Here is a 24,291-nt window from a genome sequence, read left to right on the forward strand (position 1 = left end):
GGTTTTTCCACGCTCAACAGTTTCCCGTGTGTATCAAGAATGGTCCACCACCCAAAGGACATCCAACCAACTTGACTCAACTGTGGGAAGCATTGGAGTCAACATGGGCCAATATCCCTGTGGAACGCTTTCGACACTTTGTAATTCATGCCCCGAAGAATTGAAGCTGTTCTGAGGGCAAAAGGGGGTGCAACTCAATATGAGGAAGATGTTCCTAATGTTTTGTACACTCTGTGTATACACATCTAACAAATCACTCCACTAGCGCAGATTGCTTTCATCTTCAGAAATCTCCCTCCCACTCCTTGGCGTGTTGATAAAGCAATTGTGGTTGAAGAGAGCAAATATTTAAGGTATCTGCAAGTGTGATACACATCTGTCAGGCAGCCCAAGGGCGAAAACCAGCACACAACAAGGCAACAAATGCTGATCCGGGACTTCTCTGCGGCAAAATAAAATATGGCTCAAGTTTTCATTAAGGTGCTATTGATTAGCTTTTCCTGGCAATGAATTATGGGCGACATTAAATAAAAAGGAAAATATTTTTATGACTTTGCTTGGGCCATGCCAGAATCCCCCCTTGCTTCTCTTTACACTCGCCCTGACAGGCGTTTTGTTTTCTCTTGAATTCTTGTGGTTCTCATGAAACCTACAGTGAGGGTTTTTTCCCTCCAGAAAAATAGAGGTTTGTTCGTTTTTATAATCCTAGATCTTTGAATTGATTGTGACATCATGAGCCATAAAGGACTTAGTTAGGGTTTAGTGAGGTCTGAGTACGGCCCTGTGTGAGATGGGTGTTTCAGTCACAGAAATAGAATCATTAGAATAGATTCTATTTCTATGGTTTCAGTGGCAATGTGTGGACCATGCCCAAATACTGTGCAGTAAGCTCTACAATCACTTCGGTAGCAAAGGAGTTCCAAGGAACACATTGAAATCTAAGTTCAACTTTAATGGACAGGACAGGAGACCATATAAACTACCAAAATCAATAAAACCTTTCTAATACTGCAGATTGAGGATTGTTTAACATTTATCATTTCAGGATGTGATGTGCAAAAATAGTTTTTTATTTTACCTCTCCTTTCAAGTCTTAACCTGAAGTTAACTTTTTCATATTTTTATACCCCCTCTGTACACATATCGCATACCATATCACAATTAAAAGGTATGCAGCGGGAAGCTTAGGGAATGAAAGCGTAGGTGAAACACAGACATTATGTTTGAATAGATGAAAGAAGAAGTGTGGTTGTGAAGAATTCTCCTGACTGGGTGTTTAAAATGAGCCATAGAATTCTATGAGCATAATGACCCGTGATTTAATATCTTGTCAAATGTCTACTACCATTCATGTATTGCAGAGCGTCATTGTGTGTGTGTGTGTGTGTGTGTGTGTGTGTGTGTGTGTGTGTAACTCTGCACGTGTGTGTGTGAAAGTGTTGGTGTTTGAGTGTGTATGTTTATGGCTAGAGGGCAGGTTATGTAGGTTGCGATGAGAGGATATATGCAACATTTAGATGTATAGCTTCAATGCTTTTTGCCATAGCTAATTCAGAGAAAGGCGTTGCCTAAGTCATATGAATTATGACAAAGATTTAATTGTGATATGGTATGTTTTTGGAGAGGATTGGAATGTTTAAGAGTAGAAGTTTCCGTTGACGGTAACTGACAACCGAATCGTCACACTTTTAACTCTAATGAGATGAATAAAGAATCACGTTTTTAAATTGTGAGCGAGAGTTGCGCCTATTCCTGTTTTGGGGAAAATGTTTTGTGGAAAATGGCATTGGACTGAAGTGGCAAAAACAGGCACTTTTGCTGACAGGGTTGGAAGATGAGTAAAAAGGTGTGAGAGAATGAGTAATACATTTTGGGAAGGAAATTATGATGATATTGTTGATGACGTTGGCAAGGTTTAGAAAAAACATCAGTGCTGACAAGTTGGGGAATGCTAGTTCCATGTGATACTGTTTATTGTAAGCTGTTATCAGTATATTCTAAATCCATTCTGTACAGGAAGATATTGTTAATTTCTTAATTCTCTTTTCAATTTAAAACATGTCACTGAATCTGTAGAAGCATATGCATTTGTTTGCTGTCAGATTAACTAACTCTCTCTCTCTCATTTTATGTCTCTCTCTCTCTCTCTCTCTCTCTCACTCCCTCTCTCCCTGCACCTTCTCTCTCTCACTCTCATTTTATGTCTCTCTCTCTCTCTCACTCCCTCTCTCCCTGCACCTTCTCTCTCTCCCTCTCATTTTATGTCTCTCTCTCTCTCTCTTACTCCCTCTCTGCACCTTCTCTCTCTCCCTCTCATTTTATGTCTCTCTCTCTCTCTCTCTCTCTCTCTCTCTCTTTCTCTCACTCCCTCTCTCCCTGCACCTTCTCTCTCTCCCTCTCATTTTATGTCTCTCTCTCTCTCATTTTATGTCTCTCTCTCTCTCTCTCTCTCTCTCACACTCTTTCTCACACACACACACACAAATTCACATATTCTTATACACAAAACGTTAGCATGGGTTTCAACTTTACTGTGCATCTTTGGAATGTCGGGATAATTACATCTATTCTAATAATTATATCTTTCTAAATAAGCCTTGAACCAGTCTGTCTTGTTTTGTGTTCTCAAAGACATTTTGTCTCCTTTTTTTTCTGACTGCTAGAGGTTACTGGGGTCAATTTGTATTTGACCTGGAGTATGTTTTTTTAATTGTAATTTTCATATTTTGATTCTTTAGACTCTAACAAGCTAAAGCGATGTGGATTTAACAGGACATAAGTTAAATATTTGGATATCGTATTATTTTTTGTGTGCCCATGCATCGGGCAAGGGCAGAGGGGCACTTGAGGCATAGAAATCTGAGGCCTCAAAGATACCATTTCACACTCAATAGTGTTGCTGAGCTGTACAGCCCACTTGATGTGAGCCCGTAGCTCTTGAGCTTGCTTTCGCTCTTTGGCTTGTTATCCCTACTGACACTTAAAGTAGAATCATTTTCGCGAGTCATATCTTAAAGAGAGCATTCCAGACATCGACTGTCCTTGCCAAGAAAAAAAATGTATTCTGTCGCTGATGATCCTATTATTAAAACAAACATCTTGCACAATGTGTTTGTAGAGAAATTTGAGCCACACCAACTACAGATATACAGTACCAGTCAAAAGTTTGGACACACTTACTCATTCCAGAGTTTTCTTTATTTTTACTATTTTCTACATTGTAGAATAATAGTGAATATATCAAAAGTATGAAATAATACATATGGAATCATGTAGTAACCAAAAAAGTTTTAAACAAATCAAAATATATTTGATATTTGAGATTCTTCAAAGTAGCCACCCTTTGCCTTGATGACAGCTTTGCACACTCTTGGCATTCTCTCAACCAGCTTCATGAGGTAGCCACCTGGAATGCATTTCAATTAACAGGTGTGCCTTCTTAAAAGTTAATTTGTGTAATTTCTTTCCTTCTTAATGCGTTTGAGCCAATCAGTTGTGTTGTGACAAGGTAGAGATGGTATACAGAAGATAGCCTTTTTGGTAAAAGACCAAGTCCATATTATGGTAAGAACAGCTCAAATAAGCAAAGAGAAATGACAGTCCATCATTACTTTAAGACATGAAGGTCAGTCAATCCCTACCATTTCAAGAACTTTGAAAGTTTCTTCAAGTGCAGTCGCAAAAACCATCAAGCTCTATGATGAAACTGGCTCTCATGAGGACCGCCACAGGAAAGGAAGACCCAGAGTTACCTCTGCTGCAGAGGATATTTTCATTATAGAGTTACCAACCTCAGAAATTCCAGCCCGAGTAAATGCTTCACAGAGTTCAAGTAACAGACACATCTCAACATCAACTGTTCAGCGGTGACTGCATGAATCGGGCCTTCATGGTCGAATACCACTAATAAGGAGAAGAGACTTGCTTGGGTCAAGAATCACAAGCAATCACAAGCAATGGACATTAGACCGGTGGGAATCTGTCCTTTGGTCTGACGAGTCCAAATGTGAGATGTTTTGTTCCAACCGCAATGTCTTTGTGACACAGAGTAGGTGAACGGATGATCTCCGCATGTGTCCTTCCCACTGTGAAGCATGGAGGAGGAGGTGTGATGGTGTGGGGTGACACTGTCTGTGATTTATTTAGAATTCAAGGCACACTTAACCTGCATGGCTACCACAGCATTCTACAGCGATATGCCATCCCATCTGGTTTGCACTTAGTCCCACTATCATTTGTTTTTCAAGAGGACAATGACCCAAAACACATCTCCAGGCTTTGTAAGAGCTATTTTACCAAGGAGAGTAATGGAGTGCTGCATCAGATGACCTGGCCTCCACAATCACCCGACCTCAACCCAATTTGAGATGGTTTGGGATGAGTTGGACCGCAGAGTGAAGGAAAAGCAGCCAACAAGTACTCCGCATATGTGGGAACTCCTTCAAGACTGTTGGAAAAGCATTCCAGGTGAAGCTGGTTGAGAGAATGCCAATAGTGTGCAAAGCTTTCATCAAGGCAAAGGGTGGCTACTTTTTTGGTTTCTACATGATTCCATATGTGCTATTTAATAGTTGTGATGTCTTCACTATTATTCTACAATGTAGAAAATAGTAGAGGTAAAGATAAACCCAACTCTTTTGACTGGTACTGTATACTGTGGGATTTCTGACATTCATGGGCTGATATGAATTGAACAAATGCAACAAACACACAAACTTACTGAAACTTACTGTTCCTTGTGTGTAAAGTAGTCAAACTTGTTTTTCAAGCTACATTGCTGGGGAAAAAATGACAATACAGGTGAACATTGACACTTGCAGTAGGCAGGAAAGATATTCCTTCGTCAAAATACAGTTTTGTCTTGTGTTGTAGAGCCCATCTGGACTGATCTTAGAGATATTAGAAAACTTTGAGAAAGGAAGACCACTGCAGGAAGAAAGAGCAAGGATATATTCAATATGAATCATTTATTAACGTTGTTTCATTGTGATTCTTCCACAGTTCATGTGACTGGGTATCTTGTTAACTTGTTAAACATTATGACAATCAAGATTATGAATAGACTGATTTGAAGTTGTATTACTGTGTCAATAGAACTGTTTTAGATGCGACAGTACGTTATATAACAGCTCAATGACTGCTAGCAGTTCTTTAGTGCTCATACTCAAGCAGTTAGTTTGCCAGGTGTTTTTGTCGAAGATTTTTCCACAAGATAAATGGAAAAGTGCCATGCCTCTCAGACTTCTTATCCTATTAATATGTCCTATAATCCTCTCACCATCACCAAAAGCTGAGTTTTATGACAGAAACATGTTTTTGTCAGGCATAACTTCCAGTTTACGTTTTCGGGTAATTATAGTATTGTGCACACTGGAGTGGCACAAATTAGTACTTTGGGCGAAAGATCAGTTGGCCGGGTGCCCATCACTACCTGTGTACGGCCTGGACATGAGCAGGGGAGCAGACACACGCAGTCCCACTAGACTCAAATGTTGGAAAAAGACAGCCAAAGCGTGAGTCAACTGTGGGAGTTTTTGGTTCTTTCCGTTATGTTGTAAACTAGGGGTGTATTCCGTAGGAACCAAACGGAAGCAAATGGGACGAAACAGGGAGGGACCTACCTGAATTTGTCCAATAGGAAACTTGTTTTTGTTGCAAAACATTTTCCTACAGTGTGCATGAATTAATACACAGACCGTACATGTATGATAGGATTGGAAGAGTTTGATCCTCTCCCTGCCCCTTCTAGAACCAGCCTGAAATAAGGATTCAAACCCGCAACTCAGATGATCTGTTCAGCATTATGATGAAGAGGAGCAAGGAGCAATCAATCAGCCATTTTAGACCGGATTGGTCTGAAACTCCTATAGCGGGCCAACCCTGAATAAGATACTGTGGATTCTGTAATGAAGGCACAGGGCTGAGATAAAGTTCTCAATGAATTGTACCCGGCTACCATCTCTCAAGACTAGAGAAACCAGGGGTGTATGGAAGAGTAATCAAAACATTATCCAGGTCATCAAAGCTGCTACCACTGTTGGGATTCATCCGTAGGGTTCAGTTGGGGTCTGAAGGGTTGTGCTCCCTCCCAGAGATGTCATGAAAGAGGAGTTGATGTCGCTGCTCCCTGACAGCTGAAGCCCATGGAAGGAACTGGAGGATGGAGAGCAGCGATTAAAACCAGTTCCTCCTTATTACAAGTGGAATTTCCTCCCAGCTGATTGAAGTTTGAGCATATTGCTGCCATATTCCCTCCCACAAGAGGCCTGAGTTGTAATATTTTGCAGAAAGGAGGGGGCGGATGAGAGACTATCAAAGTCTCTCGCTTTCAGCGTTTTTTTTTTTTTTTTTTTTTGCACACCATTGACCCAGCTGTGAGTTGAATTTCCAAAGCATTTAGTCATTTAGCACAAGTCGTCCAGGATAAATGGAAGGCTATTATTAGCATTTCTTACCAGAGAAAATTTAATTTCCAAACAGACTAGCCTACAGTTAAAAACAATGTGAGGAACACTACAATGAAGTCAAATATTTACACAGTGATCTGATCAATACTCGCTCAGAATGAGTATTAATATGTAGAGTATTTATAATACAATGTGGGGGGGAAACCACAGTATGTAATCCCATGCCATTTAGCTGTTCTATGCTAAATTAATGCAATCCCCTAATGTTTAGTGTAAAGAATCAATCATGCAAAAATCTATTGTTGCATTAGCCTTGAAAGAACAATAATAATAAAAACGCTATAATGGTTTTAGCTTCCTTTCCATAAATCATGTTGGCGGGGGGGACAGAGGTGGGGGAATCTTAACTTGCGGAGTGTGCCATTTCAGTCCTTCTGAGGAGTTGAGGTGATGCTGAATATTGATATCATATTGAACAATAATCCAACATAAACTTGAGCCTTTTTTCAACCTTAGGTGTCGTGAAATACGGCGTGACAGTGAGAGTCACTCTACTGTATCTACCGGTAACTGAATTTGACCCGACACCTCTCCGCAATGACATAAAGCAGTTTTGTGTTCGATAGCCACTCAACACCACACTGTAAATCAACATGAAATGCATAAAAACGGTGTCGGGCGTGAGATTTACTGTAACACTGAAAATCCTTTTAAACAAATATTAAAATAAAGCCCAAATCAGTCTGAAAGTCGTTTAAGAGGTCATCGCACTTCAGTTTAGAGCTGGGCACTGAAAGCTGACAGGCTGTCGGAATTTACATTTGGTATTATCATTTGATTGATGACATGTCTTACAGTCTCTTGTCTCATTGCGTACTGTAGTGCTGTGTGTCTATGATACTGTGTGTCTATGGTACTGTGTGTCTATGGTACTGTGTGTCTATGACACGGGGACCAAATGCAAATGGAACAAACACCGGAAAGAAGAAACAATGCAGCTTTGAATAGTCACCCCTTAGCATTGTGAGAGATATTGAAATGTACCAATAACTAAGCAAATGTCACTTTTGTACAGTAGCATCATTATACAAACACACATATAGCCTACAGTATGTTTGAACCAATAACGTGAGTGAGTTTCATGAAGGTTTACAGTGAAGTTATGGAAACAGATCAACGTTTATTTGTCGCGTACATAGATTAGCAGATGTTAAAGTGTGTCTAGCTCCAGCAGTGCAGTAAATGTCTAACAGTACAATACTAATACACAAATAATCCCAAGAAAAAAGTAAAGAAAAAGAAAAAGACATTTTGAAATATCAGAACAAGCAATGTCAGAGTCTGGAATATAAATACGTGGTGTGTATAGACAGTATGGACAATATATAATTAGGAAAAAGGTATGTACAGCAGTAGTTATAGGATGAGCTATGTTGAGAATACAGTAATACAGATTAAGTCGTCCGTGGATCTGTTGGGGCGGTATGCAAATTGTAGTGGGTCTAGGGTGTCGGGTAAGGTGGAGGTGATATGGTCAAATCAAATCAAATCTTATTTGATTAACGCACTTGAATGTCTTACTCCCATCGTCTACAGAGCACACAGTCCTTGTCAGCGGCGGCTGTCCACATCGGCTGCTCTGTGTTGTTTTCCTCAAAGCGGGCGAAGAAAGTGTTTAGTTTGTCCGGGAGTGAGGAGTCGGTGTCCGCGACGTGGCTGGCTTTCCCTTTATAAGCCTTGATTGGAGTCCCTGCCACATGCGTCTCGTGTCTGAGCCATTGAATTGCGACTCCACTTTGCCTTAAGGAGGTCCATGTTGCCAGTTACCTTGCCATGGTTAAATGTGGTGATTTGCGCTCTCAGTTTTGTGCAAATGCTGCCATCTATCCGCGGTTTTTGGTTTGGATAAGTTGTAATCGTCACAGTAGAAACAACTGCCTGATGAACCCAGTCACTGAGTCAGTGTGTACGTCGATACTATTCCCAGAGGCGACCCGGAACATTTCCCAGTCCGCGTGATCAAAACAATCCTGAAGCAAAGATTCCGATTGGTCAGACCAACGTTGAACAGTCCTTACCACGGGTGCTTCCTGTAAGTTTCTGCCGATAGGCGGGGAGGAACAGGATGTAGGCGTGATCTGATTTGCCCAATGCCAGAATTCATTCATGACAAAGGCATTGTATGATAGTTTTAGGAGTAGGTAGACCTAAGAAAGTGCTTTCTATAATGTAGTTCCAGCCTGGGGCCTGTAGAAAAGGCTTTGCAGGTTAGCTCTGTTTGAAGAGGCATCTCCATTACACAGAGAGAATACCCTCTCTTCCAGGAAGTGGGTGGAGAAGATAATACCCTGAAAGAGGGAGGAAAGAAGAAAAACTATCAAATTAATGAATATTTTTGTTGGCATAATCAGTCATTTTGAACTTAAACCGAAAAGAGCAACAAAACAAATAGTTTTTTGGGAAAGAATACACGTATTTAATGCCTTCAAGCAAAACTAATTAAAGACCACACCTCATTTACATAAATAAGCATTATAATTTGCATGGCGGCACGAGAGAAAGGGGCGAGAGAAAAGAAAGCAATATTTTGCAGTCTGCTAATTTCAATTTATTTAGGATTTAAGCTTAATAAAGATTCATTTTGGAGGGGAAGAGAAAATAATCAAAGAGGAAATGTGAACTATCTCCAAAGATGCAGCAGCCCTATTCAAAGGGCCCTTTCCGAGTCACTAGATGACTCCTAATCTGGAGTGGCACTTGCTGGCCTGCCTCCAACACAACTCCTTGAAAGGTAAAACATTTTAGAGCCCAATTTATTAGTATGCAATTCTGGCATCGGGTAGAGAATTAATGGCGGTGACTGATAATGACTGTAATCGTGGCACAAATGGGGTGTTGAAATAGCAAACAACGGGCACAAGGCATGTAATGGGGATTTTATTAATTACCTAAGGTCCCTAGCATGAGCAAGCCTCCAGGATTTACTGTGGCCGTGCCAGCCGGTCGACGAGGGGTCGCACGGCCTAATCTGAGAATGAAGGGGTCAGTACAGAGGTGAAAACGGGGTCAACGTGGCACGCTACTGCACTCAGTCTAAAAGAGCTACATAATACCGTCATGGCTGGGAAGCAGGGTCTCTAGCACTTAGAAGATGAGGGGATTCCAATCAGTTGCCCCTGATATATGCACTTAAGCAGCAGGATCGTATAGGCCCCTATTCAATCAGAAGTGCATAAACAGGAAGTGATGGGTTAAGGCAAAACAACATTTTCCTCACACTTTGAGAAGGTGTTTTTGAATTGAGTTTCTTTTTGTTTCACCTAACAAACATTAAACCGCCCATCAAATGATTCTGAAGACATATATTTTGACAGAGTCTGACAAGTATCTTTAACTTACATTCACCTGCTATCATTTACCTTTTCAAACAGCAAACAAAACAATGTCAGTACAGTAAATTGTATCTCCTTTTCCCTTTGTTCTCAGTCAGAAAAAAAGGATTGTCAGGTAGGGAGGCCCATTCACACATCAACTCATCAACAAGAGAGGATTGATTAAAAGTCCCCTTTATTACCTCCTGCATCCTTAATGGACACTATACTTTCAAAATGGAAGAAACAATTAGAGTTTTACTGCTTTGTGGGCACTACTGATTTATATAAATCACAGCACGGGTGTAAATTTTTCAATAAAAGACAGAACCACTCCTCGCATGCATAATCAGCGTGTCTACAAACACACTGTAGGGGAGAGTGGGGTATGTTGAGCCTTTTTTCAATTCAGAATCACTATGTCAAGGGAAATATAGTATTCTTTCTAACGAAGATATTGTATCTACATATATTTCAGGATGTTGTGTATCCCTGGAAATAATCAGAATTAATGTAGACATAACAGTTTTAAAAACATAGCTTGTCCAAAAAAGTGGTCTCGTTGCACAATTTACCTCAGGTATGGGGAAATTGAGCATAGGGACAGGATAAGTTGAGCTGCCTTGGGTTAAGTGGGTGTTTGTGTTCTATGACAGTGGGTGATGATGCTGCTAGATCAAAGTTGAATTCATGGGATGGGGGTGTGGTAGATTGTGTATATTAAATGTATGCCTACATTGAGATACAGATCTCTCTGTTCAATATCACTTACCCTTCCATTTCTTGACCAGTTTTCTGGGACAGTGATGCTATTTCGCTGTGCTAATTCATGTTCTCTGCATATGAGGCTACTAAGCCCATGAAACTGGTCCATGAAATTCTTGATATGTTTAGCGAACTCAGACTCCGATAAGACCTTGTGTGCCTCTGCTACTCTATCATAGCCCCTCTTTCGTACAGGTACATGTTCGTTTTATTTTTTGTCAGTGTACCTCTTCAGTGTCATTGTTTATATTTCCATCCCTTGCTGCTGCTCATATTGACTTCTTCCCTTCTCTCACTTCCTTGGCTGCTCTCTCAAGAACCTCAAGGGGGCCCAGACCCCTGCTTATTTTACATTAGTATACACGGGGCACATTGCAAAAATACTATGTATAAAACTGACTAAATGTAATCATAATCATCATAATCATATAGGGTATGGTGGTCATTTACTAATTGGCTCAACTTACCCCAAGGCAAACATTTTGACTACATTAGCCCACACAGCTACAATGATACACTTTCATGCTAGGTTTAGGACCTCATATTGTAGCTTATAGAGACCCCAGCTGATGTACAAAACTATATACTTTGGTTTAGATACAAGCATCATGAAACCTTAACACAATAAATGTATTTGACTTTGTGAAAATGTTTTTTAGAACTAACTTGCTTACCACTTTTTTTCATGTAGTTTCTCTCCTTCACAGACTCCATGAAATTATGACCACTTCCTAAATATTTGGTCACATGAGTCATTTTGTTTATGGTTTCCTAGAAACCAATTATATATTGTCCATACTGTCTATGGTTCAACTAACCCTTTGGCTCAACTTACCCCACTCTCCCCTACTGTAGTACACATGGCAAGTTCACACTCTTTTAAATTGGTTGGGCCCCACTGGTAAGAGAAGCAGCTTGAGGGAATATGTAAACAATTTGTATGCTTTACTACCCCTAATATTTCTCTATACGTTTGAGCCCCAAAATTTAGTTTTTTCCCTGTGGCAAAGATTCCTGAGAGAAATCAAAGTGCAACGGCTGTTTGGATTTTGGATGTGTGTTTTTTATGAATTGTGATTTTTATGAATTAGAGGCTTCTTCCAACATTCTTTTTTATTCTTAAGGATGCACATGTGCGCACACACACACACACACACACACACACACACACACACACACACACACACACACACACACACACACACACACACACACACACACACACACACACACACACACACACACACATAAAGAGAGCAGCTGGGTTTTATTTCAGAGAATAAAAGCAATAATGGTTGGAAGCCTTTGAAATCATTAATAGATAAAAGAATGAGAGATCACATGACATCTGGAGGGAGATTGAAGTTTGATCGCATCTTGCGTCTGATCCATTATCCAGCAAAAAAGAGACGGATTACAATCTTCTTCTAATTAACCGTTTTGAGGGAAGCATAGTTTAGGTGTGGGATTTGATCTACACAATAATTTCCAGAGTCAAAATATATATCTATATTTGTCTGGACAATACACTCAACATAGATCAGTGTAAGAGGAGAGCCTGTATGGTGCTTTCAAACTGCTTCAATAGAAAATGGGGTATGCTTACGTATGTACTGGATTTCAAATCAAATCAAATGTATTTATATAGCCCTTCTTACATCAGCTGATATCTCAAAGTGCTGTACAGAAACCCAGCCTAAAACCCCAAACAGCAAGCAGGTGTAGAAGCACGGTGGCTAGGAAAAACTCCCTAGAAAGGGATTTGCCTATAGTATGTACCTCTCTGTCAGGGAGTGGGCACGGTACATTCTTGTGTTTAACCGATGGGAGGGATGAACATGGTACAATAGAAAATCTTGCCATTCAGGTTCAGAGATTTTAACCCGGTCCTCAAATGTGAGAACTTGCACATACTGTACATAAGACTTTTTAAAGCTTCCGGAACTCCGTTTTACATTTCTCAGGACAGGTTGCCCCTCTTACTGTCTGAAAACTAGTTTGGCCTCCTCTGTTCTGCTGTACCGCTCTGGAACTTTTTTCCAAAGAAAATGAATAAAACAGCTGTAAAAAGGTCCATAAATGAGTCCGACTACAAAGAGACGACTTCTCAAAGGATTCAAACAGATCTTCAAATACCTTAATCTAGACTGTCATCTGACTTTGTTTGATTTGCGGCAAATATGAGTTCCAATTAGCAATGGTATCAGATCTGACCTAAGTATGAGCAACTAAGAGCTTTTAAAGAAATTAATAAAGGAAAAGTAAATTATGAGTAATTTTGTGTAATTTGTAGCCTTTTCATTCAACAGTAGTCGTCACTTTGTTTTCAGATCATATTTACAGAGATTAGGGTACACGTTGATTACTTCAATTCAGTTGACAGGTTAGCTCAGCTCAATAGATGAAAAGATATTTTATCAAAAGACTTGAAAAAGACTTTAATTTGAAGCGCAGCGTGTAGAGTCATTGACTGGGTTAGTGTCTTATAGTTTCTTGTGATCCTTTTTTATCAGTGGAATCAAAATGGTATGCGCCACTTTATTCACAAGTTCTGACTAGGTTTTCAAAACAGACATAGGTACTATTTAAACGTTTTAACCTTGCTCTTTCCCCTATCAAAGGCCTAGCTTTTGATTGTGTCTTTTTCAACTTCAAAGGTCAAATCCATTGTTTGAGGAAAAAGTAGTGTAATTCCTTGAAATAAAGATCCGAGTATCAACGTCCCCTTAACACTACAGTACCGTACTGCAATTTCAGGATATAGACTGTATGGAAATATGTCCAATAAATGTATCAATTTATACAGAGTAAGTGTACAATACTGTCCGGGAAACAGAAACCTAGAGTCCCTTTCGTACTCAAAAACACTTGAAAGGAACTTCATATAAGCTATGTGTCCACTTGTAAACTGTAGACATCATTGTTGGGGGTGGGGGACAGAAGGGGGCGAGTGAAGGAGAACGCGAGATTACGACTGAGAGACTGAGAGAGGGATTGTGCCACATATCAGATCCCATCTTGGAGACTGATTGACATCTTCCATAGTGCATGTAAACAGTAATTCTGTGGCAAGAGTAGTAAAGGCAGTTATGAGTACTTTATAAGCTTAGCCCCTGACCTGTACCTTTTAGCAGTGTCCAGCTAATCTCTGCCTGCTCGTCATGCTGCCTCTCATCCATGTGAATCTTTATAAATACAGTGCCTTCAGAAAGTATTCGCAGTATTCACCCCACTTTTTCCACATTTTGTTGTGTTACAGCCTGAATTTAAAATGGATTAAATTGAGATTTTGAGTCACTGGCCTACACACAATACCCCATAATGTCAAAGTGTAATTATGTTTTTAGACATTTTTACAAATTAATAAAAAATGGAAAGCTGAACTGTCGAGTCAATAAGTATTCAACACCTTTGTTATGGCAAGACTAAATAAGTCACAGAATAAGTTATGTGGAATCACTAATAGTGTTTAACATGATTTTTGAATGACTACCTTGTCTCTGGACCCCACACATACAATTATTTGTAAGGCCCCTCAGTTGAGCAGGGAATTTCAAACACAGATTCAACCTCAAAGACCAGGGATGTTTTCCTGTGCCTCGCAAAGAAGGTAACCTATTGGTATATGGACATAAAAAAAGCTGACGTTGAATGTCCCTTTGAGCATGGTGAAGTTATTAATTACACTTTAGATAGTGTATCATTACACCCAGTCCCTATAAAGATAAAGGCATCCTTCCTAACTCAGTTGCCAAAGAGGAAGGAAACTGCTCAGGGATTTCACCATGACCCAATGGTGACTTTAAAACAGTTACAGAGTTTAACCTCTCTTGGGTAGGGGGCAGTATTTTCACATCTGGATGAAAAGCGTGCCCAGAGTAAACTGCCTGCTACTCATGCCCAGATGCTAGGATATGCATAGTATTAGTAGATTTGGATAGAAAACACTCTGAAGTTTCTAAAAAACTGTTTGAATGATGTCTGTGAGTATAACAGAACTCATATGGCAGGCAAAAACCTGAGAAAAAAATCCAACCAGGAAGTGGGAAATCTGAGGTTTGTAGTTTTTCAACTCTTTGCTTATCCAAGATACAGTGGAAATGGGGTCATATTGCACTTCCTAAGGCTTCCACTAGATGTCAACAGTCTTTAGAACCTTGTTTGACGCTTCTACTGTGAAGTGGGGGCGAATGAGAGGGGAATGAGTCAGAGGTCTGCCAGAGAGCCACGAGCTGACCAGGCGCGTTCATGTGAGAGAGTTAGCTTGCGTTCCATTGCATTTCTGAAGACAAAGCAATTCTCCGGTTGGAACATTATTGAAGATTTATGTTAAAATCATCCTAAAGATTGATTCTATACATCGTTTGACATGTTTCTACGGACTGTAACAGAACTTTTTGACTTTGTCTGCACCTAGTGAATTTTGATTACTGGGCTAAACGCGCGAACAAAAAGAAGGTATTTGGACATAAATTATGGACTTCATCGAACAAAACACATTTTTTTTGTGGAACTGGGATTCCTGGGAGTGCATTCTGATGAAGATCATCAAAGGTAAGTGAATATTTATAATGCTATTTCTGACTTCTGTTGACTACACAACATGGCGGATATCTGTTTGGGTTGTGTTGGTCTCTGAGCGCTGTACTCAGATTATTGCATGGTGTGCTTTTTCCGTAAAGTTTTTTCGAAATCTGACACAGCGGTTGCATTAAGGAGTAGTGGATCTAAAATTCCATGCATAACAGTTGTAGCTTTTAGCAATGTTTATTATTAGTATTTCTGTAAATTGATGTGGCTCTCTGCAAAATCACCGGATGTTTTGGAACTACTGAACATAACGCGCCAATGTAAACTCAGATTTTTGGATATAAATATGAACTTTACCGAACAAAACATACATGTATTGTGTAACATGAAGTCCTATGAGTGTCATCTGATGAAGATCATCAAAGGTTAGTAAATAATTTTATCTCTATTTCTGCTTTTTGTGACTCCTCTCTTTGGCTGGAAAAATGGCTGTGTTTTTCTGTGACTTGTCTCTGACCTAACATAATCGTTTGGTGTGCTTTCGTCGTGAAGCCTTTTTGAAATCGGACACTGTGGCTGGATTTACAACAAGTGTATCTTCAAAATGGTGTAAAATACTTGTATGTTTGAGGAATTTTAATTATGGGATTTCTGTTGTTTTGAATTTGGCGCCCTGCAGTTTCACTGGCTGTTGACGAGGTGAGACGCTACCGTCCCACATACCCTAGAGAGGATAATGGCTGTGAAAGGAGAACACATTGTAGTTACTCCACAATGTTAACTTAAATGACAGAGTGAAACGAAGGAAGCCTGTACAGAATAAAATATTCTAAAACATGCATCCTGTTTGCAATAAGGCACTTAAGTAAAACTGCAAATAATGTGTCAAAGAAATTAACTTTATGTCCATATTACAAAACGTTATGTTTGAGGCAAATCCAACACATCAATGAGTACCACTATTTATATTTTCAAGCATGGTGGTGGCTGCATCATGTTATGGGCATGCTTGTCATCGGCAAGGACTAGGGAGTTTTTTTAGGATAAAAGAAACAGAATAAAGCTAAGCACAGGCAAAATCTGTTTCTGTCTGCTTTCCAACAGATACAATTAACCTTTCAACAGGACAATAACCTAAAACACAAGGCCAAATATACACTGGAATTGCTTACCAAGACGACATTGAATGTTCCTGGGTAGCCTAGTTACAGCTTTGACTTAAATTGGCTTGAAAATCTATGGCAAGACTTGAAAATGGCTGTCTAGCAATGATCAACAACCAACTTGACAGAGCTTGAAGAAATCAAAAAATAAGTACTGTGCAAACATTGTGTAATCCAGGTGTACAAAGCTCTTAGATACTTACCCAGAAAGACTCAAAGCTGTAATCGATGCCAAATGTGATTCTAACATGTATTGTGAATACTTATGTAAATGAGATATTTATGTATTTCATTTTCAAAACATTTTCAAATAACAATTCTAACAGGTTTTCACTCTGTCATTATGGGGTATTGCGTGTAGATGGGTGAAGAAAAACATGTATTTAATACATGTTTAATTCAGGCTGTAACACAACAAAATGTGGAATAAGTCAAGGGGTATGAATACTTTCTGAAGGCACTGTACATTTTTAACACCGCAGTGTGCATTTGTTTTTCTTTATCTGGTTAAACACCTGTTTAACACCTGTATATACATATATCCCATGTATATCTCAACAACTATTTGGGTACACTATTTGTTTACACTTTTTAACGAAATAATGGTAAACTTTGATTTAAAAAATAAATGGACAAAACCTCTCCTAAAAAAACATGACATGCCATGAACTACCTGTCCCATTCAGACGTGAACCATCTCTCCTCCTGGCACTTATTATTTGTGTTTTTACCTCAATGTGCTTGTCCCATGGGTGTGTACATTTTTGCAGAATGTGAGGTCATGCTTGAAAAATGTAATGAAAAGCATTTCATGTCATGACACATCAAAACCTGTTTTTACATAAGGACCTGCATTTTTTATATCCGTGCAGTCGTCAAATGAATGTTCCTCTCTGGTTTTGTTTGTTTTCTTCTTCTTTTCTCTCTCTGCCCTTTGCTCACAACCGGATCTGAACACGGCGAGACGGGAACTAAAACTGACAGCATTCTTTCACAGTGACTTCACCCATTTTGTCTCATCTAATACCTTTTTGGAAATCATAAAACTAATTCCCTAATTACCTTTTCATGTACACAGTCAATCCACCCTTTTCAAATGAATTCTGATTAATTGGTACAAATTGAATGACGTGTTCGATATAAGTACACCACCTGGACAGGACGCTAGTCTATTGCAGGACCTGCTATGAAATTAGTTGTATAATACATCAAAAAGTACATTTTAACTCCAGTCTAGTTTGTCCTGTCAAGTGTGTTGGCCAATGATGCATTTCCACTTCAACAAAGTTTCATTCTACTTCCAAAGTAGTGTTCCTCGGGGCATTCTCTGTGCAGATGCCCCAGTGTTTAAGAGGTGTCTGAGACAGGAGTGTTACCTCACCTGGTCTTATATTTACCTCAGATGGTAGGATTAGGAAGTAGCCATGTGGAAGATATGGCTCTAATCCACTCTACCTCCTACTTGGCTAACACACACGCACGCATGCACGCACACACAGGCCGATTGGCCTTCTGGCAAATGCCAGATGCCTGGACCAGTTTTTAGTTGGGTGTGTGTCAAAATGGACATATCTTTTTTGATGTAAAAATAAAACATTCAAAAATTTTAAAAATGTGACCCTTTTGTGCAATTTCTCTGTTATACAATAATGAGCCTGTGGCTGATCAGTGGTTAATGGCCGGACCCCCTATCAAGATGGTTTACTGACAGACAGCTAAGGTCAGCAAAGAAAACTGCTCTGACTCTGAACAATTCCTTCGACCTCATGGCTTGGTTTTTACTCTGACATGCACTGTCAACTGTGGGACCTTATATAGACAGGTGTGTGCCTTTCCAAATCATGTCCAATCAATTTAATTTACCCCAGGTGGACTCCAATCAAGTTGTAGAAACATCTCAAGGATGATCAATGGAAACAGGATGCACCTGAGCTCAATTTTGAGTCTCATAGCAAAGGGTCTGAATACTTATGTAAGGTATTTCTGTTTTTGATTTTTAATAAATTTGCAAAAAATTCTATAAACCTGTTTATGCTTGTCATTATGGTTTATTGTGTGTAGATTGATGAGGGGGAAAACAATTTAAACCATTTTAGAATAAGGCTTGTAATGTAACAAAATGTGGGGGAAATCAAGGGGTCTAAATGCTTTCCGAATGCACTGTAAATGTAGAAAGAACTACATTGTCCCCTCAATCGAAACGTTCTGTTTTCCAGGCGACTAAAACCACGATCTGGCCAAACAGTAAATTGCAATATCCTCATGATTCCTGTAATGAAAGTTTTTGCCCTGCCCCTGTGCCTGTGCCCATGCTGGGGCCTGCTGTTGTGATGAGCGAGCCACTCTCCTTTCCTCCCATGCACTCGAGGGAAAAATGCGTTCTGATTGTGTACTAATTCCAAATTGCGGGAAAAACACAGCTTTGAAAACTTCACCCCATTGGTCCTATCAAAGAGAGGAGGGTCTCAACTTTCTGTAGGTATCATTTTTGTTTCTCAACTCTCAATATTCAGCTCAATAACAACTATTTTACAACCAGTATATTTGATATGGCTTTGAGAGCGGTGCGAGCATGAATGTGCACCGGTCATTGCGAGGGCATAAGCCTAATAGGCCTCATGGGTAGTAGCCTACAACTGCAACATTTGTTTAGGACATGACATTTACTGTTGGATGAATAGATGGCTACTAGCAGTGGGTATTATAGGTAAAACTTTACTTACTTCAGTCAAAAAGAGGATGTCTTGTACTGCACCTGAAATCTGCTCCTGCATTCATCCCAGTCATCAGCAACAGACCATTGGGGTAGGTGCATGTCTGACATCAATGTGTGTGCAGTTACAATGATAATTGAACATGTTAAATAAAAAATATATAACATAAACACACTGTTGGCACGTAGGCCATGGTGAAATCTAATGTTTTACCTTGTGTGGTAGGTTTTGTGGGTTTCAACATTTTTATGTAGGTCTCATAACCATTCATCAGAGTGCCATCAGGTAGCCTGTTTTCAGATGTGTCCATGTAAACAGAATTTTTAGGGAAATCGTTCTTCTTGAAAAGCATGTGAACGTTTTAAACTATTATATTAATCTGACTATCCACAATAATCGCATTTAATGTGTGCATGTAACCGTACTCAATGTACCTTGCACCTGTCATATAGCTGTTGGATTCACACTATATTACACTTGGGATTGTTGTATATCATCAAGCCGTTGGTGTGGCCGGGATCATTCCGCAAAGAAAGATCATAAAACGTTCTATTTTGATTTTTACAGAGTTGTGTGTTTTCTTTTAATGCATCTACACCCACTGAATAAACAGTAACTGAATTTCAGATCAAGTTGACCGCTGTCATTTAAAAGTCAGCTCAGCCGTCTAGATTAGATTTTCACTGAATATCACATGCAAATGGACAGAGAAATATGATGTTAACATCTGAAATATAGCGATGAATATGATTTCCATATCATAATATCATCATCATGCTATCACTTGGATGATTGATGTATAAAATGATACCCTTAACAAATAATTTCTATCATTCCACTCTAGGACTTTATCCCAACTACCATCCTCTTAAATGGCCTAGTGGAAGTCTCATTGTGTTATATGTGATGCTAAGTCCATCTCATTAGGGATATAATGGGAAAATGTAATTAGCACTGGTAATAATTATTGTATTTATTACGTTTTCTGTTTATTTATCAACTACATTTCAACTGGTAATTAGCAGTAATTAGGAGTGGGTTCATTTCCTTATCTTAACTCATTATGCGTATTGTTAGCGGTTTTATCAAAACTGCTCATAATATGAGAATCTTTGGATTTACCCACTGTATCGAAAGGGGGTCTTGGTTTATCAGAAGCTGTATAGTTTAAATTGTAATGGTTGTTCCCCTTAAAGGCGAAGTTCAGTATTTTACAACTTAATGTTAGAGTTCCTCTCCCTCAGAGGAGTATATGGGGCATGCAGCACGTACAAAATGTAATGGTCAAATTAACTCAATTATTTGGTTTGACGTTACTCCAAACCATACATTTTTTACCTCATGCCCTCATCACTCCTATGTATTTTTAGATGTTTAGCTATGGTGGCTACAGTTAGTTTGGACACACCTACTCATTCCAGGGTTTTTCTTTATTTTTACTATTTTCTACATTGTAGAATAATAGCGAAGACATCAAAACTATGAAATACCACATATGGAATCATGTAGTAACCAAAAAAGTGTTAAACACATTTTATATTTGAGATTCTTCAAGGTAGACAGCTTTTTGCCTTTGACAGCTTTGCACACGCTTGGCATTCTCTCAACCAGCTTCACCTGGAATGCTTTTCCTACAGTCTTGAAGGAGATCCCACATATGCTGAGCACTTGTTGGCTGCTCTTCCTTCACTCTGCGGTCCCAAACCATCTCAATTGGGTTGAGATTGGGTGATTGTGGATGCCAGGTCATCTGATGCAGCACTCCATCACTCTCCTTCTTGGTCAATATACCCCTTACACAGCCTGGAGGTGTGTTGGGTCATTGTACTGTTGAAAAACAAATTATAGTCCCACTAAGCGCAAACCAGATGGGATGGCTTATCGCTGCAGAATGTTGTGGTAGACATGTTGGTTAAGTGTGCCTTGAATTCTAAATAAATCACTGACAGTGTCACCAGCAAAGCACCATCACACCTCCTTCTCCACGCTTCACGGTGGGATCCACACATGCGGAGATCATCCGTTCACCTATTCTGTGTCTCACAAAGACACATGGAACCAAAAATCTCAAATTTGGACTCATCAGACCAAATGACAAGTGTGACTGACCGGCTCAAATCGGTCTTATGTAGCTAAATTTGAAATTGGGTTTCTTACATTGGATAAAAGTAGAGACTCAGAGCTACAAAATGGTATATCATACACTGCATATGAGGAACAATGGGAAAGTAATTCTGCTTTGAAAGTTGATAAACTTGTAAACTCACTTTTGAGAAAAGGGCCTTTGAATGGGTTGGTACCTACTGGAGAGCTCTCCTTTGTCTACACCCATTCAGCATGGTTCACACCCTCTTAAACCAGCCCCACCCATCTCTTTAAGGATTCACATGTGAGATCATGTGCTAAACCGTGAGTACTGTAGTATAGATTAAGACTAATAGTGGTAGTAGCCTACAATAAGGAAAAATTCCAGGTAAACAGAAAGTGTCCAGATACAAATATTTTATAAATATTAGATGACGCTTCCCCAGACACAGTTGTTTAAATTGATGGGTCATGTGAAAGAAATTATCTAACCTCCAGGCACATCCAGTGGTGGAAAAAGTACTAAATTGTCATACTTGAGTAAAAGTATAAATCATTTCAAATTCCTTATATTAAACCAGACGGCACAATTATTATTATTATTATTATTTTTTGGACTGATAACCAGGGGTACACTCCAACACTAAGACATCATTTTCAAACTAAGCATTTGTGTTTAGTGAATCTGCCAGATCAGATGCAGTAGGGATGACCAGGGATGTTCTCTTGATAAGTGTGTGAATTGGACAATATACCTGTCAAAATTGAATGAGTACTTTTGGGTGTCAGGGAAAATGTATGGAGTAAAAAGTATTTATTTCAGAATGTAGTGAAGTAAAAGTGAAAGTTGGCAAAAATATAAATAGTAAAGTAATGTACAGATACCCCCCAAAAATACTTAAGTAGTGCTTTAAAGTATTTTTACTGAAGTACTTTACACCACTGCCCAAATGCCTTCACACCAGTACATTAGAATCCTTTATATACTGTTACACACCCACTTATCACATAGTATTCCATACATAAGTTAAGGCCATGCAACCTGAGTTAGGTGCACATGTACAGTACATAAACAGATCCATGCGCCATATATTTATGTGGTGGACACTTGATAGGGTCACATGATATTGCTGTGGTATGTCACAACATCATGTTACGACCACACATATCAATATTCATTTTATATATCAATATTTTGGTAAGTCTTGCTAAGTGGATGAGTCTCTACAGAAGGTGTAAACGGTACAGCCAAATGGTTACTTGCATAGTAGCAATGTCAGAAATAGATAGTGTCAGTATAAATAAAATAATATATAGTATGTACAAGAACAATATCAATAATGATATCAGTGATAGACGAGGTAGTTATATGCATACAATCAGGGGTAAAGTGGCTGAGCAGCAGGATACAAAAAAATAGTAGCAGCATCGTATGGTGTGTGTGTGTTAGGAGAGAGCCTGTTTCTGTCCTGCCCTTGACTTTGGTACAGGGCATGTGATGTCCATAGCCTCTTCGTCACAAAACTCCCTGATCATCTCAAAAATATACGTTTGTCTAGCTGTGTCCAGTCCAGGTGGTGCTTGTACAGGCAGACCATCTATGGGAGGAAGGATGTCAGCGTTGCGCAGCAGCTGAAACCTGGTCCCGACAGTCCGAACGCTCCTTGTTGACACCACGCTCCAGAGCATCGAAGCTGTAAAACAGGGAATAACAACAACAACAAAAAATCAGAAGACATTACAACCCTGCACAACATCAATTCACCTCTCAAGTTTAGATAAGAAGAATAACCTCATACAATGAAAATTATTTTCACCTGAAGTGCTGGTGCTGCTTGATCTGTGGCAGTGGACTGAAGTACGTAGTCAGGTGTTGTTGCCAGCCATAGCTTTCCACCAGCACCGTACCATTCTCCAGTCCAACCAGCTGTGGGATGTTGACCCCTGTCACAGTGCTGTCCAGCACAACACCAGCAATCTCAGACAAATTGTTCACTGTGGTCTTTCTGAAGCTCTGCTTGATGAGGCCGAAGCACCAGTCGGGGGAAAACTTGGTGTGGCCTGTGATCAGGAAGTGAAGGTCCAGACTAGAGGTTGACCGATTAATCGGAATGGACGATTAATTAGGGCCGATTTCAGGTTTTCATAACAATCGGTTTGGCCGTTTTTTATTTATTTTTATTTATTTTTTTACTACACCTTTATTTAACTAGTCAAGTCAGTTAAAAACACATTCTTATTTTCAATGACGGCCTAGGAACGGTGGGTTAACTGCCTTGTTCAGGGGCAGAACGACAGATTTTTACCTTGTCAGCTCGGGGATTCAATCTTGCAACCTTACGGTTAACTAGTTCAACGCTCTAACCACCTGCCTCACGAGGAGCCCGCCTGTTACGCGAATGCAGTAAGAAGCCAAGGTAAGTTGCTAGCTAGCATTAAACTTATCTTGTAAAAAGAATCAATCAATCAATCATAATCACTAGTTATAACTACACATGGTTGATGATATCACTAGTTTATCTAGCGTGTCCTGCGTTGCATATAATCGATGCTGTGCGCATTTGCAAAAAAGGATAAACATCAATGCCTTTCTTAAAATCAATACACAAGTATATATTTTTAAACCTGCATATTTAGTTAATATTGCCTGCAAACATGAATTTCTTTTAACTAGGAAAAATGGTGTCACTTCTCTTGCAATACACAGAAGTATATATTGTTAAACCTGCATATTTAGCTAAAAGAAATCCAGGTTAGCAGGCAGTATTAACCAGGTGAAATTGTGTCACTTCTCTTGCGTTCATTGCACGCAGTCAGGGTATATGCAACAGTTTGGGCCGCCTGGCTCGTTGCGAACAAATTTGCCAGAATTTTACGTAATTATGACATAACATTGAAGGTTGTGCAATGTAACAGGAATATTTAGACGTATGGATGCCACCCGTTAGATAAAATACGGAACGGTTCCGTATTTCACTGAAAGAATAAACGTTTTGTTTTCAAGATGATAGTTTCCAGATTCGACCATATTAATGACCTAAGGCTTGTATTTCTGTGTGTTTATTATGTTATAATTAAGTCTATGATTTGATAGAGCAGTCTGACTGAGCGGTGGTAGGCACCAGCATGCTCGTAAGCATTCATTCAAACAGCACTTTAGTGCGTTTTGCCAGCAGCTCGTCGCTGTGCTTCAAGCATTGCGCTGTTTATGACTTCAAGCCTATCAACTCCTGAGATTAGGCTGGTGTAACCGATG

The sequence above is a fragment of the Salvelinus namaycush genome, chromosome 14, assembly GCF_016432855.1.
Source record: "Salvelinus namaycush isolate Seneca chromosome 14, SaNama_1.0, whole genome shotgun sequence".
NCBI lineage: Eukaryota > Metazoa > Chordata > Actinopteri > Salmoniformes > Salmonidae > Salvelinus > Salvelinus namaycush.